Raw genomic sequence first — 22,110 nt, forward strand, 5'->3', positions numbered from 1 at the left:
GCTGGGGAATAATAGAATCCTTATAAATGCTCTGAATAGAAACATAATAAAATGCCTTAAAGTGAATGTATTTAGGCACCACTGTTGTAGAGAAGGAAACCCTGGTGGTGTAGTGGTTAAGAGCTACAGCTGCTAACCAAAAAGTCGGCTGTTCGAACCCACCAGGCGCTCCTTGGAAACAATATGGGGCAGTTCTGCTCTGTCCTGTAGAGTCACTATGAGTTGGAATCAACTCAACGGCAACGGGTTATTGTAAAGTAGGAGCCATACCAAGGGGCTCATTTGCTTCTCTGCATATACAAATGTTTGGATGTAGCTCCACTTTGTAGCCAGCACCTCCTTGATTGGTAACTGCTTATCTAAACTGGCCACTGTCTGTCTTTGTGGCGCTGCCTATCACCCGAGTTCTCTCTTCATTCCTTTCACAGGTGATTGGCTCCAGTGGATGTAAAATGGGTTCCATAAAGTGAGCAATGCCTGTTTGGGCTCATAACATCAATGTATCTAGCAATTTCTCTTCAAAGTTCTATTTTACAAATAATAAATAGCCTCTTCTTTGGCAGTAACTTTCTGTCTTTCTACTCTTCTGTTCCAGACAAAAGCTGTGCATTGCTTAAAGACCTCTCTTTTCTTTACGATGCTGTGCAATTAGGGGGAAACATGCTCTTAGTATGATTTTGGCAAACAGGCTTTCAGCCCAGAGATGATTGTACAGACTATGTATTTAACACTTCTTTGGCACACCCTTACCAAAGATAGCCAAGAGAATGGTACGTATTGCCTGTGTGCACTTTCTCTGGGTCAGTGGTCTCTGTGGAGCTAGAATCTATCACAGAATAGACTCACTCAGGCAAATGTGCAGACAACAATTACAGGGCAGATTTTAAAACAATGGACGTTTAATCACACCAAGTGACAACACATTGCTACTGAGCGTAATTTAAGTTTGTGCCTTCCCACCCGTTCACAGTATGAACATTAGCATCAGGGACACTTTCTAATTGCCATTCCAAATCATGTGACAGCCGAAGAGAAAGGGACAAATATGCCAAAGCTTGGGACCTTTCCAGCAAGCTGACTGGCCCTCTGGATAAGCAGGTGCCCATCTATTACTGGACATGTGTGCTGGAAAAGGAAAACAGCGAAACTCAACCAAATGATGACGGGAATGATACGTGAGCAATTGATTTATCAGAGAAATTAGACTTTAGTTTCTTGTCCTCTCTCTGTTTTGTTTTTTGTTTTTTTTTTAACTAGTAATTGAACAAACTAAGGAGCCATGGTTGCACAGTGATTAAGCACTCAGCTGCTAACTGAAGGGTCAGTGGTTTGAACTCACCAGTTGCTCCATGGGAGAAAGATGTGGCAGTCTGCTTCCGTAAAGATTTCATCCTTGGAAACTCTATGGGGCAGTTCTACTCTGTCCTATAGGGTTGCTACGAGTCGGAATCCACTCGATGGCACACAACAACAGCAATACAATCTAGCATTTATTAAGCAATAGTGCAAGTGTTTTGCTTAAATGAAGATCACTTAATACTCATGTGAACTCCATGAAGGAGAGTCAGATATGAACCTTGGATTGATAAAGGAGGAAACTGAGACACACAGAGGTTGACTAACTTGATGGGTCATATGGTCAGTAAGTGGTGGAGCAGCCTGTCTCTGGAGCCCACACTGTTGTTATCCTAACAATCTCTATATCTGGGTTCCGAGTTACTTTTACAGCTTTTTAAAATATATATTTTGTACTCTACAGATATCAGATTCTAACCAGTAGTGCTTTTGTTCTATAAACATACATATGCTTTAGCAAATATATTACTAAAATGAATCTAAGAATGGAGGCATCTGAAAATCAGCAAAGCACTGTTCTCCCAAATCATAAGTAGAACCCTATACAGTTGGAGGAAACCCTGGTGGCATAGTGGTTAAGTGCTACAGCTGCTAACCAAAAGGTCAGCTGTTCAAATCCACCAGGCGCTCCTTGGAAACTCTATGAGGCAGTTCTACTCTGTCCTGTAGGGTCTCTATGAGTCGGAATCCACTCGACGGCAATGGGTGGTGGGTGTGTGATACAGTTGGAACTATTCTTAGTTCACAGATGTCCCAGCTCAGCCCAAGATCTATTTCACATCCAGATGCCATTTGTAAGCTAGACTTCTTTTTCAGAAGCAAGCAGCACTCATACATCATCCTAAAGCTTCAGCAATAAAGCGTGAACACCTTCAATGGTTGAAAAGACACTGGAGATTTCCTGCTAAAACTGTTTTATATTTTGCTTTTTTCTAAAAGAAGAAATCTTGGGGTTAAAAATTGTTTCATATTGAACTGTGGTTAGAAACTTGTTTGAACTCTGGTTAGAAACTTGTTTGAACTGTGGCTAAACCAAGTCTAATCGACGTTTGCATGAGTCTTTTCGTCTTGGTGACTCAAGGTTAGCATATCCCATATTTTTTTTTCCAGTATATTCCACAGACTTTTCCAAGAACTGTTACAGATAAATTTTGCCTTTATGCCATTAATTTGTTTTATTTTTTTAAGTTAGAGTGATATCACTTACCAAATACCCTTACCCATTGCTGTCAAGTTGATTTCAACTCATAGCGACCCTATAGGACAGAGTAGAACTGCCCCATAGGATTTCCAAGACTGTAATCTTTTATGGAAGCAGACTGCCACATCTTTCATTTGCAGAGCAGCTGGTGGGTTCAAATTGCCAACGTTTAGGTTAACAGCGGAGCGCTTTAACCACTGTACCACATGGGCTCCTTCCAGATACCCTTAGGTGATATCAAATGGCATTGCTTTGTCTAAATCAGATATGCTAAATAATTCTAAAGTGTAACTTTAGAGGGAAACCATTCTATTCTTAATCTTAAAATAGCTGAACTTCTTGTACAATTCAGAGAAAATAAAATTGTAGAGGCAAGTATGGGATTTTTGGAGAAAGATTCTCATAATAAGGCTTTGTCCAGAAAGTGAAGAGAGACATAATGTATTATTGGATGAAATCTCAGTTAAGGAAAAGAAAGTCAAAGAAAGAAGTGTGGTGAGTATAAGGGACAAGAGATTATGTCACAAGAGATTCATGATTCCAAGAAATGGAATAAAGCAAAGTATATAGGAGAAAAGTGATTAATAATACAAAGGATGTATAATGCAGAATGAAGAACCAGAAAGCTTTATTACACTTCCAATAAGAAAAGGTAATACTTTTCTTCCACAACTAGGCATTGGTCTGCTCAGTACTTCGAGAAGCTCATTGTTTGTTGACCATATATCTCTTATTTATTTTCATAGCATCCTTGGATGGCAGCAAAATAATCATTAGATAAAACTTGGGCTGAATGGGTGACTTACTGTTTTAAAATATTTAGCATCCTGTGTACAACTGAACAAATATAATTCTTTCCAATTATTTTTTACTTTACAAAAAATGCTTCCTCTTTTAGCTTGGAGATGTAAAACCATTCTTTTTCCTAAATCTTGTCCTGCTGCACATCTCCGTGCCCATCAACACTTTTTTTTTTTTTCCCAGTGACATCAGGACATAATGCTGTTACAGAATTTGAAAGCTGAAACTCTGGCAAATTGAAAGTACCTCCAATTTAAACCAGGTTTTTGACTTGTAACATTAAATTAAAAGCTGTCAGCAAGGAAGATATTTTTAGAAGGGCATTGTTGTACTTTCAATGGAACCAAAAGCAGCTCTGTATTTCACAGTCCTTTAGTAAACAGTGGGACATTTTTTCCTCTTTGATTTTATTTCTTAAATATAATCCTATCCCTTAAATGACTGAAAAACTTTTCGTATCTTTTATTTCTCTGGGAACACAGTGTCTACTCCTTCCATCCGTTCAGATGGAATATATATATATATATATATATAAAACACCTATTAATAGTGATTAAAATTCAAGTTTCCCCCATCTCAAAAAATGTTTACTTGAAAATAAGGTCAGATTTATTCACCTTGATAGTGGAGAGATAGAAGAGGCAGGCGCTCATCAAAATTATACAATTAAAATATATGTGTTGATAATCTGAAGTTTCCTTTTTAATGAATTTAACCTGTTTCAAGAAAGAATCTCATCCAGTCTTTTTTTTTTTTTTTTATACCCTAGTGTGAGTTTAAGACACTGTGCTCTTTTCTGTTTGATATTTCCATTTTAAGCCTGATCTCCAAAAGTGAAATAAACGAAATATCAAGTTTCAGAGGAGCACATGGGAAACATATTTTGTAGTGGGGGGGGTGTCACTGAAGTCCTACCAAAAGATAGGAAGCTGCCTTGTATGACTCACTCTGTTAGTAGAAGCTGCCGAAGTCAATGTACAGTAATGACATTATTATTATACATATCATCAAGACATTATATATGTATTAGATTTGTAATAATAATCATAGATACACAAGCATAGCTGATGATTTGTGAGTGCTTTACTTCATTTAGCGGAGCCCTGCTTGTGCAGTGGTTAAGAGCTCAGTTGCCAACCAAAAAGTCGGCAGTGCGAATCCACCAGCCATTCCTTGGAAACCCTATGGGGTAGTTTTCTACTCTCTTCATAGGGCCACTATGAGTCAGAATCAACTCGAAGGTAACAGATTTGGTTTGGTTCTTTATTTAGCAAGCCCCTAAGTCTTTTCCAGGCTGGTTATCTGTCTCTTTAACACGGGTTTTACTACAAGTTGAGTAATTTGAGTTTTTGTTTAATTTGTAGACATTTCTTTTTATTTCTAAATATCAATTAAATTGAGTTATAAGAATCCAAGAGTTAGAATAATGTGGGAGAATGTTAACATGGCAAGGCTTTTTTCAAGTTCAATGAATATCTCACTTGGGGAATATCTTGTCTGCATCTCTTTGGGGTATTCCTTTTATGAGTCCTTCCTAGAATTCTGTTTGTGACATCAGGAATGGCATTGCAAAGGATTGGGCTCCAGGTATTATTAGTACATATAATGATTTAGAGGAAGGGGGATAACCCACCTTTGTGTTAGATCAGCTTTCCCTAACTATCATGCAGGGAATACTAGCTTGGGGAAATATAATCTACTCTCTAAGAAAAAGTGTATGATCAAATGAGCTCTGGGAAACTAAATCCCACTTGTGGAGGGTCGTAATGTGCTTGGCTATATAGAACTCTGAGAAATCCCATTAAAAATCATACTTGTTTAACTTATATTAGCAGATACACAGTCTACTTTATTTGCCTAGGGAAAGACTTCATTTTCTCCCTCTTTTAACATGTCCTAGATCAGGTTTTCTTGTTATAATAATCCAGGCTCTATTGCATCTCAAAGGCATACTCCATTTGGTATTTTGCCATTAAGAAATCTAATCCTAAAGATTAGTAGGTGCAATGGTATTTAGGTAACTAATATGCTTGGTAAAGATGCTGTTATATTTAATTAGGGTTAAGTTGAATCATTTAAAAATACTTGCATTTGGGGGAATTGTTTTAATATGTACAATTTACATCTTCTTATTTTATATTTATTATACTTGCAAACATTTTAACATTGCTTAGCTATTTAGGGACTATTGGATTCTAAAATTCCATTCTTTTACTGATAACTATTGCACAAATACTGAGCGGTAAGAAAGCAGACTTAACGTATAAATATGTTGGAATAAATTTCAGTTGAAGTTTGCATTCTTTTTCTTTTTTTTAAATAAAAGGGTAGGTTATAAAAAGCACTTGATAGAAGTTTTAGTTACTTGTCTTCTGTCTAATGAAATGTCCTTTATTGTCCTTGCGTAGACTGCCCAACTCAAGCCTATAGTACTGTTGAATTCACTCAGTAACCATTAAAAATCCCATCTTTACTTTGGCCTGCTCAAGTGTTAGATAAATGTAAAAAAAGAAAATATCATCCAATTTTTTTCCCTTTAAGGAAATTCATATAACGTAGTCATGTACTTCACAGTACTGAGCTTAGAATGTCTGAAACATATTCACATTATCTCAAATGATCTCCATTTTCTTACAATAACGGTTGTTCTTTTTTTCTAAGTTGTTTTAGGAGTTTGGAAAATCTGTTGGAAATGCATAGTTACTGTTGTAGTTAATACTTTTTGAATGCATAATGATGATAGTAGCTGAAAGTTTCATTTTCTTCACTGTGTCTTCTTATGCACACACTCCAAGAGCCAGTGTCTCAGTCACCTAATGCTGAGTAATCATCAGTTTCATCATTTGGGCCTCTGACACTACTTTCACCATTCCTCCACTTTTCCAAAACATATTCACCGATTTTGGGAAAGTGATAGATATTTTGAGTTCCATCAGGCTATTTGTGATCCCTTGCCTGTTGACAGAATTCAGTTATGAGCACATAAAATAGTAAGACCTCACCTGTCTATAGTACCACCTGTGACTTACCAGGAGGAAATAAAAATTCCCCTAGGCTGTCACATACATGTCAAAAACACCACCTGCCCTCCAGTCATAGAAGAGTTCTCCACTCCTTCATACATTGGGTATTAATCTTCACCCATTCATAATTCCAAACTTCTGTAATCCCAGTTCTAAATCTAACATACGTTAGAGGAAGAAACAAAAGAGACAAATGGAAGTGGCCCCCTTCAAGCTTCTTGGCTGCGATGGTGACAGCTAACAGGATGCTCAGCTTAGAAAGAAAGAAACCACCCTCACTCGCCTGTTCTCACTAAAAAGTAGATTTAAGGCTTTTAAATAGCCATCGTCAGAATTGACTTGACAGCAATGGGTTTTTTTTGTTTTGTTTTTGCCAGCGTGGATCCTGTCCTGGAAGGGAAAAATGGCATGAGAGACATTTCTGAGTCTACCAACAAAATGGGGATATAGATGGTGGATTAAATCGAATAATGTATTGTGTTGATAACTGTACTGTGATTAAGACAATATCCTTGTTCTTAGGGAATACACACTGAAGTGTCTAGAGATAAAGGCCTGTGATGTATGTAACTTACAATCAAATAGTTTAGAAAAAGATAAATACTTGTGTGTGAGTGTGTATATATATATATATAGAGAGAGAGAGAGAGAACACAGGTGCACAAAAATAAGCAAATGGGGGACAATGTTAATAATAGGTGAATCTGCAGCACGGTTAATGTAATTGGTGTCACTAAAGTGTACACATTAAAAACATTGAATTGGCAAGTGTTGTGTTATACATAATTTTATAACAATAAAAAATTTAAAAAAATAGGTGAATCTGGCTAGGGGAATATTAGAATTTTTGTGCTATATTTATTTTTTCATCTTTCTTTAAGTTTGAAATTATTCCCAAGTAAATTTTTTTTTTTTTTTTAATCATGGATTTGAAAGGTATTGTAAAGCAAACACTCAAAATGTGCCTTATTATACTTTCTATTCACTAATCCAATAGTATATTTTCAGAAAGATGGTCTTAAATTATCAAGTAAGTATCCAGCACCCCTTACTTAAGAAAGCAAGGTCTATATAATACACTTCAGGGGTATTTCTACTAAGAATAATTAAAATATAATGTTAAGCTTAGGATGTTATAGGAGAAAACCCTCAACACCCCCAAGACAGCTTGGCTATAGATATATATTCTGACTATCACAATATACATAGTGTTACATAAACTTACCAAGAGCATAAAACCTGTTGACGTCTAGTCAATTTCGACTCATAGCGACCCAATAGGACAGAGTAGAACTACCCCATAGGGTTTCCAAGGAGCAGCAGGTGGATTTGAACTGCCAACCTTTTGGTTAGCAGCCGAGCAGTTAACCACTGCACCACCAGCGCCCTCTTATCATGAGCATAGTAGAACTGAAAGTAGGTATATAACTCTTCTAATGGTTTTTAAAATTATTTTTCAAATAACAGAGATTATCAATGGTACAAGCTGATATTTCTCTTTTTGTTCTTACAGCCTTACTAATTTTTACTGGTCCAGTGCAATGAATAATTTATAAATATTTATATTATATATATTATACAATGTGTAATGTAATCGATATAGTCAGAATTGGCTCAACGGCAACGGTTTTTTTTAAAATATATATATACACACACACAATTATTCGATACTATAAAACATAGATTGTGATCTTGATGGAGTTGGTTTCTTCTATATCCATGCAGTTCAAACATCCCCAGTTTTCCCCTCGTTATGATACCTGAGATTCTTCTTTCCTGAGAATGAGCTGGAGATGATCCTAAGCACGGTGCTGGAATCATCCCTGTAGGTGGCAGTATCTGCCAGGGCTTTTATGGGGCACTGCTTTTCCCCCTAGCTTTCTGGTTTTTATTTCAGATATTGTCTAGGACAGTCAGGAAAACTCCCAGAGACTATTGCTATCTAGACCTCAGTAACCTGTACGTATGGAATACAGGGCAAAGTAAGGAGGGACATGGTTCAGGTAGGAAAAAAAATGTGAAGAAGGTTTACTGGTTGATTCAGTGGGCCCTCATGGCTACACCACTGTAAGTGAAGAAGGGCAGAAACTAAGAAGTGTTTTGCAGATTCCAAACCCATTCCCTGGGCTGAGACTGTTCATCAGCCTTCAAAAACCATGTGGCTATAATTTGAAAGTTAATTCTACTATAATTGCATTGAAGTTGGAATGATAAGGAATGATTTATTTTTCACTAAAAGGACCAAGATTATGCCAGTAGCTTTCAGAGGACGATGTTTCCTTTGGGAAACCATCTAAGGATGAGAATGGAAGAAGAAAACAATAAAGCCATAGTTTTGGAAACTGTTAAAGTATTTTCTGTATGCGTGTATTGGAGTAACGTGAAGAGTTAGCATAAACTATAGAACTTGGAAATTATTTTGAAGGTTGATCAGTAAATCCATTAAAAAATCACCGAGCATGTATTCTGGGCATAACACTGTGTGCCCTGAAGTATAAGCATTGATCACCAGCCACAAAGACGTTAGAGTCTAGTTAAGGAGCTGAGACATGACAACTCAATCATTATGTGATAATAAAATAGAAAAATGCAAAACAGGCTCCATGGTGAGTGCCATATGAAGGATGTTGACAGCAAATGCTGTTGAACCCCGAGAAGAAGAAATTACTAGCTTGGTATCCAGGGTTCCAGGAGGAACTAAGCCTTGAAGAATGAAGATAGTTTAGACTGACAAAGAGAAGAGTGTCAGGTGTTCGGGTTCAGAGCCTGGCAACACTCGTGCTGTATTTAGAGGATAGGAAGTAGATTGGCCTAATGAGTGTGGGTGCTTGTGACCTGGAGGAGTGGGAGATCTGATTACAACACTAGGGTAGAGCCAGACTGTGGGACCTTGACTTACACGTTGGGTTGGATCACGCAGAGAGGCATTTCAAGTATTTTATGGAAGCAGAGTGCCGCATCTTTATCCCTTATAGCCGCAGTGAATTCAAACCGCCGACCTTTTGGTTAACAACCGAATGCTTAACCACTTCGCCATCAGGGCTCCTGAACTTAACAATAGACGGTGTTAAATGTAAACAAGCTTATGAAGAAGGAAACAAAATACACTTCTCATGCTGTTTCTGCGTTACTTTTCCATGGAATTCTGTTACAGGGGTAAGGATGATAGCTGAGTGCAGCAAGCAGTCTGGTGCGTCTTTCCAATGACCTGCTACGCCATTCTTTGTAGGTTCTGGTCTTGAGATTCACTTCATGCTTATTCCTACCTTCTGAATTTTGTTCAGTCTATTCTCCCTGACCTCCCTTAATTCCACACTTTTTAAATCAAACCTACCATGACTTTTTTTTTTCTTTCAGATTTTCAATATTTCTAAGTTTTTTAAACGTCTATCTCACTAAAATTTATATTTTAACTAGTCTGGTAACAGAGCCCTGGTGGCACAGTGGTTAAGAGCTACGGCTGCTAACCAAAAGGTTGGCAGTTTGAATCCAACCAGCCAGCCGTTCCTTGGAAACTCTATGGAGCAGTTCTACCCTGTCCTGTGGGGTCGCTATGAGCCAGAATCGACTCCACGGCACTGGGTTAGTCTGGTAACATTTTAGTAGAAAAGAGTTTAAAGTCTTTCTTAATAAAGTTATTTTAAAGCTTAATTACCCTTCACAGTTCAGTTTAAATCCTAACTTCTCTAGGAAGCCTTCTGTAATCTTCGTGTTCCATGCTGACCACTCTCTATTCCAAAACTGTTGACTGGTTCAGCCAGTGTCAGAGTATAACTCTTACCTGTTGCCGTTCAACCTGGGTTGATTTGCCTCACCATTTAGACTGTAATTTATTTATAGATAGGACCCATGTTGTATTTTTATGTCTTCCATACAGTCTACAGAGCCTTGGTGAGCATTGGTTGAGAGCACAGTGGCTAATCAAAAGGTCAGCAATTCGAATCCATCAGCCACTCTTGGGAAACCCTACGGGACAGTTCTACTCTGTCCTGTAGGGTCGCTATAAGTTGGAATCGACTTGATGGCAACTGGTTTGGTGTTTTTTATAGAACCTACACCTGGCACTGAGAGTGTAGAGAGGAGACCATACCATCTGAGTTTCACATATGTATATCATGGAAGGAGGTGAAATTATGTACGTGTGCAGAGCAGATTATTTTTCAGATAGTTCACCAGTCAGAGGTGGCAAATTGGATGTTCTTGAATCAGAGCATCCCCAGACATGCTTTTTGTTTGCTTGCATGGTGATTGCTTACACATTAAAAACAAAACAAAAATTAATTGTCAACTAGTAAAAGTCAGAAGCTTTTACATAAATATCAGGTCTATACTGTGTTTTTAAAAAATAAAAACAAATCAGAGTACCTGGCCAAATGATCTACATTCCTGCAGGAGAGAAATCAAGTGGAAGGGAGTAGCTGCTGTCACCTCCAGACAGGGAAGGCTGTCCCTTACCTATTGTCTTACATGCATTGATGAATACACAGTGCCCTGGACCATCTCAAAATCATCTTAAGATGTCCAAAGATACCAAGTAACATCCTGAACTCAGTACTGTGGTGGTCTTCAGATATCAGGCAATAGGAAGAATGATAGGGTCAGCTTGTGAAAAGTGAAGATCCCATGACACCATGCTGAGGATACTGAAGCAGCAGGCCTGGGGAATCTGCATTTTCTCAAAAACACCACAGATGATGGGGTTGCATAGGATACTTGCATCACATTTAGTGAAATCTTCTTTCGACTCTTGGACCCTGAAGTCAAGAATACCTGCTTCTTCACTGATACAAATCATTTCAAGTTTAATAATAATCATTTTAGAGTTCAAAGCCATAATAAGGGTGGGTAGAACACTCTTTTGTGTTATTTCTGAGTGTCCTTACTAGGAGACATTTAATTTGTTTCTTTGACACCCTTGTTCGTTTGTTTTTTCCTTTGAGGAGGAAAAAAATCTCCTTCCACTAGCCAATTACATTTAAGATAGTTAATATATACTGGGTAGTGAAAATGCATAACAGGCTCACTTGCTAACCAAAAGGTTAGAGGTTCGAGTCCACCCACAGGCACACCTCTGAAACTCCTTCTGAAAAATCAGCCATTGAGAACTCCGTGGAGCACAGTTGTCGGATACACCTGGGGTAGCCATGAGTTGAAATCAACTAGATGGCAACTGGTTTAATATATATTGGAATAGGAAAAAAAAAAGAAGAGTCTTATTTCTTTTAAAACCTAATTTTTGTTTAAACTAAATATATTAATAAATGTTAATAGTTTCAGCCTTCCCCTCTATTAACCATCATTTAAAAAAAAAAGTTAAACTTGGAAAATATTACACTCTTTCCTTGATAACTCTGTTTTGTTAGTTTGCAGAGTCCGTTGTTTCCTTAGGATAGATAACATAGCTTAGATGACTGTTCCAATTTGGTGAAATTAATTTTTTTTGGTTATGTCTGTAATGTCACAGACAGTACCACTTGATATTTGTGCCAAAACAAATCTAAGTGAGGTGTAATAATGCTTTCCAGGTTAATTCACCTACTTGGTTATAGAACAAAATAGATTCTTTTGTTATACCTTTGCCCTAACTCTACCCAGCAAAAGCAACTCTTGAATCTGTCTGCTTAAGATCCTTGTGGGAAACAAACAAATATCTAGAAAGTGTGCTATACCTGCTATCGTCCTACTAGGAATACATTAGTTCAGGTTCACTTGATGGCCTGTGTGTTTTACTTTATCTCTCCTCCTGTGACTTTGAGAATTTTCTGTGATTAAAAAATGGACTCTTTACCTTTTATCTTCACCTCTTAACTTAGCACATTTCATCTGATTTCTTTGGCCTCCATTTCCAAGGACCATCCCAATCGAGAAACCAGAAGTTTATGGCTCACATTCTGTGATATTAAACACATGTATCACTTTGCTTTTATGACGGAGTAATGGGGCCATTGTTCCCACTGTTCAGAAGGTTGTTCTCTGGGGAGCTTTTGACTGTGGAGAAGGGAGGAACAAGAAAATAAGAGGGCTTCCAGGCTAATAATTAGAAGACAGTGCAACCTATAATGTGAACTTTGTTCAATGTTTAAGCACACTTTAAGAGAGAGTCTGAAGAGTTATCAGTCTTGTTTTAATTAAGACCAAAGATTAAATTCTACTCAAAGTTAAAACCAATTAAGAAGAAAGAATAAGTAAAAGGTATGAGAAGAGGAATGAAGCAAAGCGGTGTCACCTTTAAATAGCTACAGAGAGCACTGAGAGGCAATATTTAGCATTCTAATTCTGAAACCCTGGTGTTGTAGTGGTGAAGTGCTATGGCTGCTAACCAAAAGGTCAGCAGTTCGAATCCACCAGACACTCCTTGGAAACTCTATGGGGCAGTTCTACTGTATGTTATAGGGTCACTATGAGTCAGAATCGACTCAATAGAAATGGGTTTGGTTTTTGGGTTAATTCTGTTCTCAAAGATATTCCTTAATTCTTTATGATATTTCCTCTCTCCCTAAACGTTAGGAATGAGTATTAATGAGATACATAGGCATCATTTAATTACTTTTTTTCTCCTGACCCAACTTTTAAAGGTCCCTTTGATAAAGACAGAGAACCAGTCAATCAATTATCCAATCTATTGATCTATCCATCTATCCATCCATCCATTTATCTATCTCTTCAGTTTGCGTTGCTTTCACTATAGAGAGAAGCTTAAAATCTTAGAAACCAGAATGGTTGAATTGTATCCTTACCCAGCTCTCAACTCATCAAAATTCAGAGATTCCTTACATGTGTACTGTTTGCAAAGTCTACATACTGGTAAAAGTGCTTTAACATTCCAATTGAACTTACTAACTGAGCATGGAACTCTTAGATGACCATCTGCATTGTGGATGTTGAAGGATGAGGAAAGATGAGTGATTCTAAGTGTGATTGGTCTTAATTTGCAAAAAGTGATGAATAGGCATTTCTTTTTTTAAGTTTTACTATTATTATTTTTGACAGCTTTGGGTTGGGGGGGAAAAAGGTTTAGTTTAGTTTAACATTATACCAGTCCAATCAAGCAATCCAAAGTAACAAAAAATAGAATCTCTTATTCTCCTCTGAGGTGAAATTACCTGTACATGTCAAATCTAATAACTCGAGAATTAATCTTGAAACAGCCATAGTTTGTTTTAGTGGAAAACTGTAAACAGAGGGAACAACAAAACAGAGGCATTTTTATTTTCTGTTTTGAAAAGTCCATTTTTAAGCATTCTTTTATAAATATCCTACCATCTCCTCTACTCTCAATCAAAATCAAACCCACTTTTCTCTCCAGTTAATGATTTTATGAGTGGCAGGCAGGCAGGCTATTTTTTGAAACGGAATAATTAAGCCGAGCTGAATTGACTAATTGAGAACTATATTCTTGGTAGAGTACTAGTTAATAATGACTTGGAAGTTTTGCCCCGGCTCTAGATTTAGAAAGAAATTAGAGTTATTACATTTCCTTTTTTTTTTTTTAAACACTGATTGACAGGCATAGTTGGGAAATGTAGTCACAATTGAGTAGAATAAAGATTCTGATTAAAATCAAGAAGGATTTGTGTGAAATTTCAGTGCAAATCTATGATAGCCCAATGATTTAATCTATCAGTGACCTTTCAGAAGACTGGTCATCATTACTGGCCTTAATGTCCACATAGCTCTAGGTTGAGGATCAGTATGTCCACAAACGGTCACCCATCAGCAGCTGAGAGAATGTGGTTGGGAGAACTATTTCAATTATTGTTTTGCCTGAGCCAGGGTTCTGCTGGGTTCAGTGACCACATCTTTGCCCAAGTGAAGCAAATTCAGTTGGGTTGTCTCTTACCCTTCAAAGTTATCAAAGTAAAATCCTCAAAGTGACAGTGGTACAAACACTCTCTGCTATGTTCTTTGGTGTATACCTTTGCTTAGTGCAAATTAGAAAGGTCTTGATGTTTGCAATTCCAGTAAGCAGAGTTAAAAGGAATTGATTCTTTCTTTGATTTTGAAAGATACTCTTCATTTTTCTTCAAACTTAAGGTGAGGCCGTTTATCCATTCCCAAATACATACAAATAGATAGTTCTATATTTATTTTGTTAGGATTCTCCTTTTATTAGTTAGGACCATAGCAATAAATAATTTTTTTTATTTATTCAATATTCTAGATAATGCATTTTGGACAGTAAAAATAATACCAGTTTGATTCAGTTTGCACATAAGATTTCATGGCTGTCATGCCTGATTAGGACAGAGAAGTTTCTTTCCCTTTGCCTTGAAGCTACAGCAAAATGCAGTAAGCAACCTGTAGTATATCCAGCATTCTTTTGCACCCTTTTTTAGGGAGGAGGACAGACACTAAATGTCAGAGTTTGGTGCCTTACCAATCAATAAATAAATTATCAGGGTCCTTTGGGATATAATGAGCTAAAAAATTAGGTACAAAAATATTTTAACAGTGTTAAAAGAAGTAAGATGTAAAGATATATCCTAAGAGCCCACCATGTTCTATCCCTAAGCCTGGCTTCCGGACAAGCAAAGAAGACTTTGAACTTTGGTTGCTTTCAGGATTTCTTGAATATCCCTTTCTAAATCAACTTGTTCCTTGACTAGGGAACTTTAGCCAACTTATTCTTCTCAAGAAATTTCATTTCTTCGTTTCATGCAATTGTAGCCCTAATCAAATTCCTTCATTTCTGAAAGAAAAAAAGTGTTGTTAGTTGCTCGGTGCCATCAAGTCGGCACCGACTCATAGTGACCCCACGTACAACAGAACGAGATGTCGCCTGGTCCTGCGCCATCCTCACAATCGTTGCTATGTTTGAGCCCATTGTTGCATCCACTGTGTCAGTCCATCTCATTGAGGGTCTTTCTGTTTGTGGTGACCCTCTACTTTTTTGCTGACCCTCTACTTTACTAGCATGATGTGCTTTTCCAGGGACTGGTCCCTCCTGATAACATGTCCAAAGTAAGTGAGACAAAGTCTTGCCATCATCACTTCTAAGGAACATTCTGGCTATACTTCTTCCAAGACATATTTGTTCATTCTTCTGGGAGTCCATGGTATATTCAATATTAAACAAATATATAGTACCCTTTTATAGCTGCATAACAACTTTCATAATTAAATCAATGATTTCATGAAGGAAGAACTTAATTAGGAGATTAACTTTCCTACCGTTTTTTCCTTTGACTCTTCCTAACAAGGAGATATTGTTAAAGAAAACTGGTCATCGTTAGAGATGAAAAGAGAATAAAGATCTATGGTTTAGAGGACTGGGAAAGTAGGAAAAGCAAGGCAATTCCCTGGGTTGCCTTTGTGAACCATTTTCTTCTCACCAATACATTTGACATCTGGACGAAACGCAGTACAATGGAATTGGCCAAGATTACATGTAGGCCTTGCATTATCTCAGTTTTCTTGCAAAAGCACTTTTTTCCTCCCTCAGTAGAATTATTTGACTGCAGACCAATTAGTGAATCTGTAAATATCCTTCACGTCTATATGAAAGTTTAAAACACTGCAACTAAGATAATCATAGCTTTCACTTTGATCAGACATCAGTAGGCAGCTTGTTTATACTCTACAGTTTGTAAGAAAAGAATCAATACTTGTTTTCCTGCTGCAGTGTTTGGATGTGGAATTTTCCCTAAAATCTTTCTTCTCTCCTCATCCACCTTCTTACTTCAGCTTAAATCTCTTACAGGAAAATGTTTCGGACTAGCTTTTTCTGATTTAATTTATCACTTTACCCAGTGCGTAGCAGAGTATTTCCCTCTCAATAAATATTTATCAATAATGAATCAATAAATCTGCTTATCTCCAAGAATGCAGTATTCAACCTTAAATACCAGCAAGCATACTATTCTGTTGCTTTGAAGCTACGAATAACAGTTTTGGGATTGACAGATGAAGCTGTGTAAGAAAGGGCACGCTATATTCTGACATGTAAAACTTTTGCTTTCTTGTCTGAAGCACCTCAGTGAGCTAGTAGGGTTGTTGGAGAAAAGGGGGAAATGGTGAGGAAGTGATGAAGTGCTATCTGTCTTCTCAGACGTTTACGAATGGATTAGACGCCCATTTTGCTGGCGTTATAAGCAATTATCTGCCAGGTATACATTAGCTATGCTACTTCAGGGTTTACTAATACCATTATGGTCTTTCACTGATAGTGATATCAGAAAGTGAGGGAGAAAAATAAATGGGTAACCAAAGACTTGAGTTTGTGGGCTTAAAAGGAGTCAGATAGGCTTTCCTAAATAACATTTGCAACTATAAGATATAAGTAGAAAAAGCGTCTGTATATGTGATGGGGGAAAGGGAAGAAGAAATGAAGCTTGGTGTCAGGGCCTCACATTGGGACCAGGGCTGGAAAACTGCTGTTTTGCTTCTGTGAACTGCTCTTTTGGTCCCCGCAAGTTGGCGATCAACACTTGACCTGTATATTATCAAACGTCTTCCCTAAGCACGGAGACGGCTGTCTGAACAGAGCTTTGCATTCCATGTTGTGGAACCCTTTCTGTGACAAGGCACTGATTTCATAGATTTCATTTGATTATCCACCACCTGGAGTTTTTCTTGGGTCAGTTCTGCAGAATATCATTAATAGTAGCCATGAATACTGTTGGAAGCATGGAGAGGGAAAACAGCTTATTTTACCTTGTTTTTCCAATTTTTCTGTGTAGTTAGTATTAGCCTTGATACCTCTACCTCAATACCCTTTTGGTTGCTTTTCGGAAAAACCAAAACACTTCTTAGTTCTAAATTAACATCAGACCACACAAAGGGGTTCCCTTAGTTATATTCCTTGACTGGGTGAGTAGACCTTGAACCACCTTGAACTGCTTTACCTTCAAAGTGTGAGGTTTCCACAGCCAGAGACGCGTCTTCCCAGGAGGTGTAAGAACAGGGTGTCCGTTTGAATCAGAAGGCATATTTAGTTGCATTCAAGTAACCAGGCAAGTGAAAGAGATGCGTCCATTCAAGGGCTTCAGAGAGAAGGCCTCAGCTGTACCTGCGCCTAATTAACTTTTATGAGGCGTTCTACTTTACTTCCCACCCACTGCCATCAAGTCAATTCCGACTCATAGCGACCCGTAGGGTTTTCAAGGCTGTAAACCTCTATGGAAGCAGACTGCCACATCTTTCTCCTGCGGAGCTGCTGCTGGTTTCGAACTCCCGACCTTTCAGTTAGCAGTGAATCTCTTTAACCACTGTGCCACCGGGGCGCCTTTGTGCTTTTTTAGAGGTTTCCAAATGAAAGAGGAGTTCTGAAAACAAGTGAAGAAATGTTCTCTTGTCTTCGTTTTGCCAGTTAGATGTGTGATTTGGGAAAACAGTTCCTCGAGGCCTCAGTTTCCTCATCTGTAAAAAGCAAATGGTAGATCAGATGGCATCTAAGATCCTTCCTTCTCTAGAAGTCCATGGCTTCTTGGCTACTTACGTGGTTAGAAATCCTGCAGGACAGAGCCTCTCTTCTAGCCAAGGACAGACATTTTCTTTCTCCCTTTCCAAGGCATTAATTTAGCTTTCTTTTCCAGGGTACCAACTAGCCTCTTAACATTTTTTCTTGAATTGCCCCCTTGAGTCAAAATCTAAGAACTGTTAGGGATTCAACAGATTCCTGTGCACACAGAGAAGAGTCCACTGGACACCGTGGAGGCTGGTAGAGATATAGGTGTGTTGTGGGTATATCTATTCTAATCAAGCTATTAACTCAGGTATTTCACATGGAGAATTTTCAGTGGTTTTTCTGATCTAACACACTTTCTTGCATTAAATTCTCTTTACGTTGCCTCTGCAACCCAGATTACCCAATTGTCAGTGACCACCATACTAGAAGCTGTACTGGGACTTAATTCCAGACAGTCTTCTAAACTATAGACAAAAGCTCCCTGTGGCCTTGCCCTGATCCAGCACCCTGCCTCAGTCTTCAAGCGTTGCATGTCACGCATGTCACATAGCTCCCAGTCCAAACCCCAGCCAGATACATGGGAATTTGCTATCTCCTGATGCACAAAATAGCACTATCTGCTGTCTGCATCTTCTTTGTAGCAGCAGGCCAGTAGGAACACCTACCACTAGGTGCTGGTCCTAGATCAGTCCTTACCCTCTTGGTCCTAACTGGCAATAGTCTCACTACCTCTCCTGCACTTCTCAAGGTATCTATTCCCAAACCAAACATAGTGTTATATACGCAATGAATGTCATTGATTAGGCAGAAGTATTCTCCTTTTTATCCCATCAACTGCTGCTTCAACAGTAAGGAGCAGACAGCTCTTATGGCTTAATTGCACAGATTGCAGCAGGAATCAGAGGAGTGAATGGCGAGGTAAGTGGAGCCCACAAAACCAGCTGTTCCTGACAGTCCCCTTGTCCCACTGGACTGCTCACCGTACTTGCTTACAAGATCTGTATACGCTAGACCTTTTCATCATTGTTTCCTCTAGGAAGCTACTAAGAAAGTCAAGGTCTCCAAGGAACAGAAGGAAACACAACTGAGAGCTGAAGCAATATGTTACCAGTTTCTATCCCCAATTCACAGCAGAATAGGGCATTTTTAAAGGGATTAGAGTTTGGGATAGGAGCTAGCTATAAAGGAAGAAAACAGATCGAGACGTGTAAACCGCACTCACCTGACAATCTTCATATATACCTTAATTTGCCTTATGGCACCTTGGATTTTAAATTTGCCTTAATGTTTATTTTAAAAGTATGCTGTTACCACAGCCCTGGTGGTGCAGTGGTTAAGAGCTATGGCTGCTAACCAAAAGGTGGGCAGTTCAAATCCACCAGCCGCTCCTTGGAAACCCTATAGGGCAGTTCTACTCTGCCCTGTAGGGTCTCTATGAGCTGGAATTGACTAGGCAGCCTTTGGCTCTATACAATTAGCACACTTTTGCAAAAGCAAAATAAACATTAGGTCAAATATACATCAATTCCTGTGTAAGAGGTATTTTGCGCCTGGAAGTTGTTTCAGAATTGCATATAGGAAGAGGTAATCGTGCATCACTGTGCGGATTGAAACCGTTGAGACACGCACACAACAAAAAGAATCCTTTTTGTCCATACCTGTTCAATACAGCTGTTGGGACCACCTACTGTATTGTTTCTTTAATCACTATTGACTTGTCCTGACAGTAGAATGACCAGTATCTACATGGCCTTTGTTAGGGATGTTTGTCCTTTTCATTTTCCTGAAAAAAGTCAAGGACTTGTGACTGGTAATCAGTAATTGCAAATTTCCAATCCCAGACAGGCGGGGTTTCCTCTCTCTGGCCTTTAACAGCCCATTTAGCCTCGCCAGCCTTTTATCCATCAGCAAAATGTAAATAGCTGAATTACTGTGAATAAAGTGCTTTGAAGATGAAAGTGGCTCTACCCTGTAAGTGGCAACCGAACCTTTCTTCCTTTATTGAAGAAACGTTTATTGAGCTTACTGTCAAGTCTGTGTAGAGCAATTTAGGGATCATAGTGATGGACAAGATAAGGTCCCTGTCCTCAAGAAGAGTCATTCCCATCTTACTGAGAGCTAAGCTTTCTAAATTGAGAGGGTGTGACAGACAAGGAGCCCTGGTGGCACAATGGTTAAGTGCTTGGCTGCTAACGAGAAAGGTCAGTTTGAACCCACTATTGGTTCCAAGGAGAAAAGGCCTGGTGATCTGCTCTAGTAAAGATTACAGCCTAGGAAACCCTATGGGGCAGTTCTACTCTGTCCTATAGGGTTGCTGTGAGTCTGAATCTTCTCAATGGCACACAATAACAACTAGGTCTGACGTGGGGCTTCGTTAGAGATTGCAAAACTTGGCTTGGTTATATCCTGAAGATACACATTTACCAAAAAAAAAAAAAAAAAGTTTGAATCTTTTGAAAAGTCAGTGATTTTCCACTGTAATGAAGTAAATTTTAACTGTACAGTTTTGTTTATCAGTGGTATTCATTCAAATGGATAGTTCTTGAAACACCAGCCTCTTAGGATACTCCAGCACAAAGGTGTTAGTGATGAATTAGGCGGGGCAAGGGCTGCATGAATACCGTTCTCTTGGAAATTATTGATGAAGGTGTTTATAACTTTTCAACCTAAACTGAACAACACATTTTTTTTGGAAAATCTTGTCTGCATTTACTGCCTTGAACATGCGCTTCTAAATGATTGGATAGTCCTGCAAGGTTAAAATTGGTTTCAGAGGTGCTCAGCTGATGCCTGAAGTTTGTTTCAGGAAGAAATAAGCTCTCTAATATGGTAGAAATAAAAGCATATACAAGTGAAATAAATTAGGCAGTGTCTAAAGAAGAAATATTTTTAGTTATCTTGATATTAAATACTATTAGTCATCACGGAGCCCTGGTGGTGCAGTGGTTAAGAGCTCGGCTGCTAACCAAAAGGTCAGCAGTTGGAATCCGCCAGCCGCTCCTTGGAAACCCTATGAAACAGTTCTACTCTGTCCTATATGGTTGCTATGAGTCGGAATCTACTCAATGGCAATGGGTTTGTTTTGTTTTGTTTTTTATTAGTCATCATATCTGGAAAATAATTGTCCAGGATTCCAAGGCCCTGTATCCCCCACCAAATTCCTTCACGGCTGTAGCTGTTTCCTTCCAGTCTCCAAGTGGAGGATGTATAGAGCAGGTTTTCCAAAAGACTTGCTCAGAGTATCGGTGGACACCATGCCCTTTTGGAGCTCATAATGTTGATTAGCATATGCATTAGTTTCCTACAGCTGCCAGAACAAAACACCACAAAGTAGGTGGCTTATAAGAACAGAAATGTATTGTCTCAGAGTTCTGGAGGCTACGAGATGGAATTCAGGGTGTTAGCTGGGCCATGTTCTCTCTTAGAAGGCTCTGTGGGAAGATCCTTCCTTGTCTCTCCTCTGGTAGCCCCCAGCATTCCTTGGCTGGCAGCTGCAGCATAACTCTGTCATCACTTGTCTGTCCCTCTGTGTGTCTGTGTCTCTTGTCTCTTATAAGGGTACCACTCACCTTGGATTAGGATCTCCTCCACTCCGTTGTAACCTCATGTTAATTTAGCTGTTAACATGTTCTAAGACCCTACTTCCAACAAGGGCACATTCACAGGTGCCGGAGGTTCCCTGTTGATGTTGAGGTGATTCTGACTCCTGAAACCCATGTGTGTCAGAGTAGAGCTGTGTCCACAGGGTTTTCAGTGGCTGCTTTTTCAGAAGTAGATTGCCAGGCCTTTCTTCCAAGGTGCCTCTGAGTGGACTCAAACTACCAGCTTTTCAGTAAGCAGCCTAGTGCTTAACTTTTTGCACTTCTCATTAACTGTTTACACCACCCATTAACCGTTTACACTACCCAGGGACCACGGAGGTTAGGACTTTAAAATATCTTTTGGAGGGTCACAATTCAGTCCATAACAACACCTAAATGGCTAACAGTGAAAACAATAAAGAAAGCTGAATTTTATTCAGCCCAAAGCTTCCTAAACTTGTTCAACTCCAGAGTAATTTGTCGGTGTTGTTGTTTTGTATTTTGTGTCTTTTCTTTCCCCTTGAGGCATCCTATGGAACATATTACGTAACAATGTTCCTAATTCACAGTTACATTTTTAATCCAAATCCTTTGGTCCTCTGAGCTCTGAGAAGCAACCACCAAGTTTCCAGGTTCTATTTTTATGGGTTGCATGTTGGTTCCTGCTGGTCTTTTGAGGAAGGACACCTAAGGAAGAACATTTTTCTTACTTTGACTATAGCTGTTTGTCTCTGATCATCT

General features: G+C 38.6%; 1 protein-coding gene across 14 annotated transcripts in view; it reads left to right on the forward strand.

Annotated features, from left to right (window-relative positions):
• NRXN1 (neurexin 1) overlaps positions 1–22,110 on the forward strand; it is a 1,216,111-nt gene that overhangs the window by 974,463 nt on the left and 219,538 nt on the right. The window lies entirely within an intron of this gene.

The sequence above is a fragment of the Trichechus manatus genome, unplaced genomic scaffold (assembly GCF_000243295.1).
Source record: "Trichechus manatus latirostris isolate Lorelei unplaced genomic scaffold, TriManLat1.0 scaffold00005, whole genome shotgun sequence".
Classification (NCBI taxonomy): domain Eukaryota; kingdom Metazoa; phylum Chordata; class Mammalia; order Sirenia; family Trichechidae; genus Trichechus; species Trichechus manatus.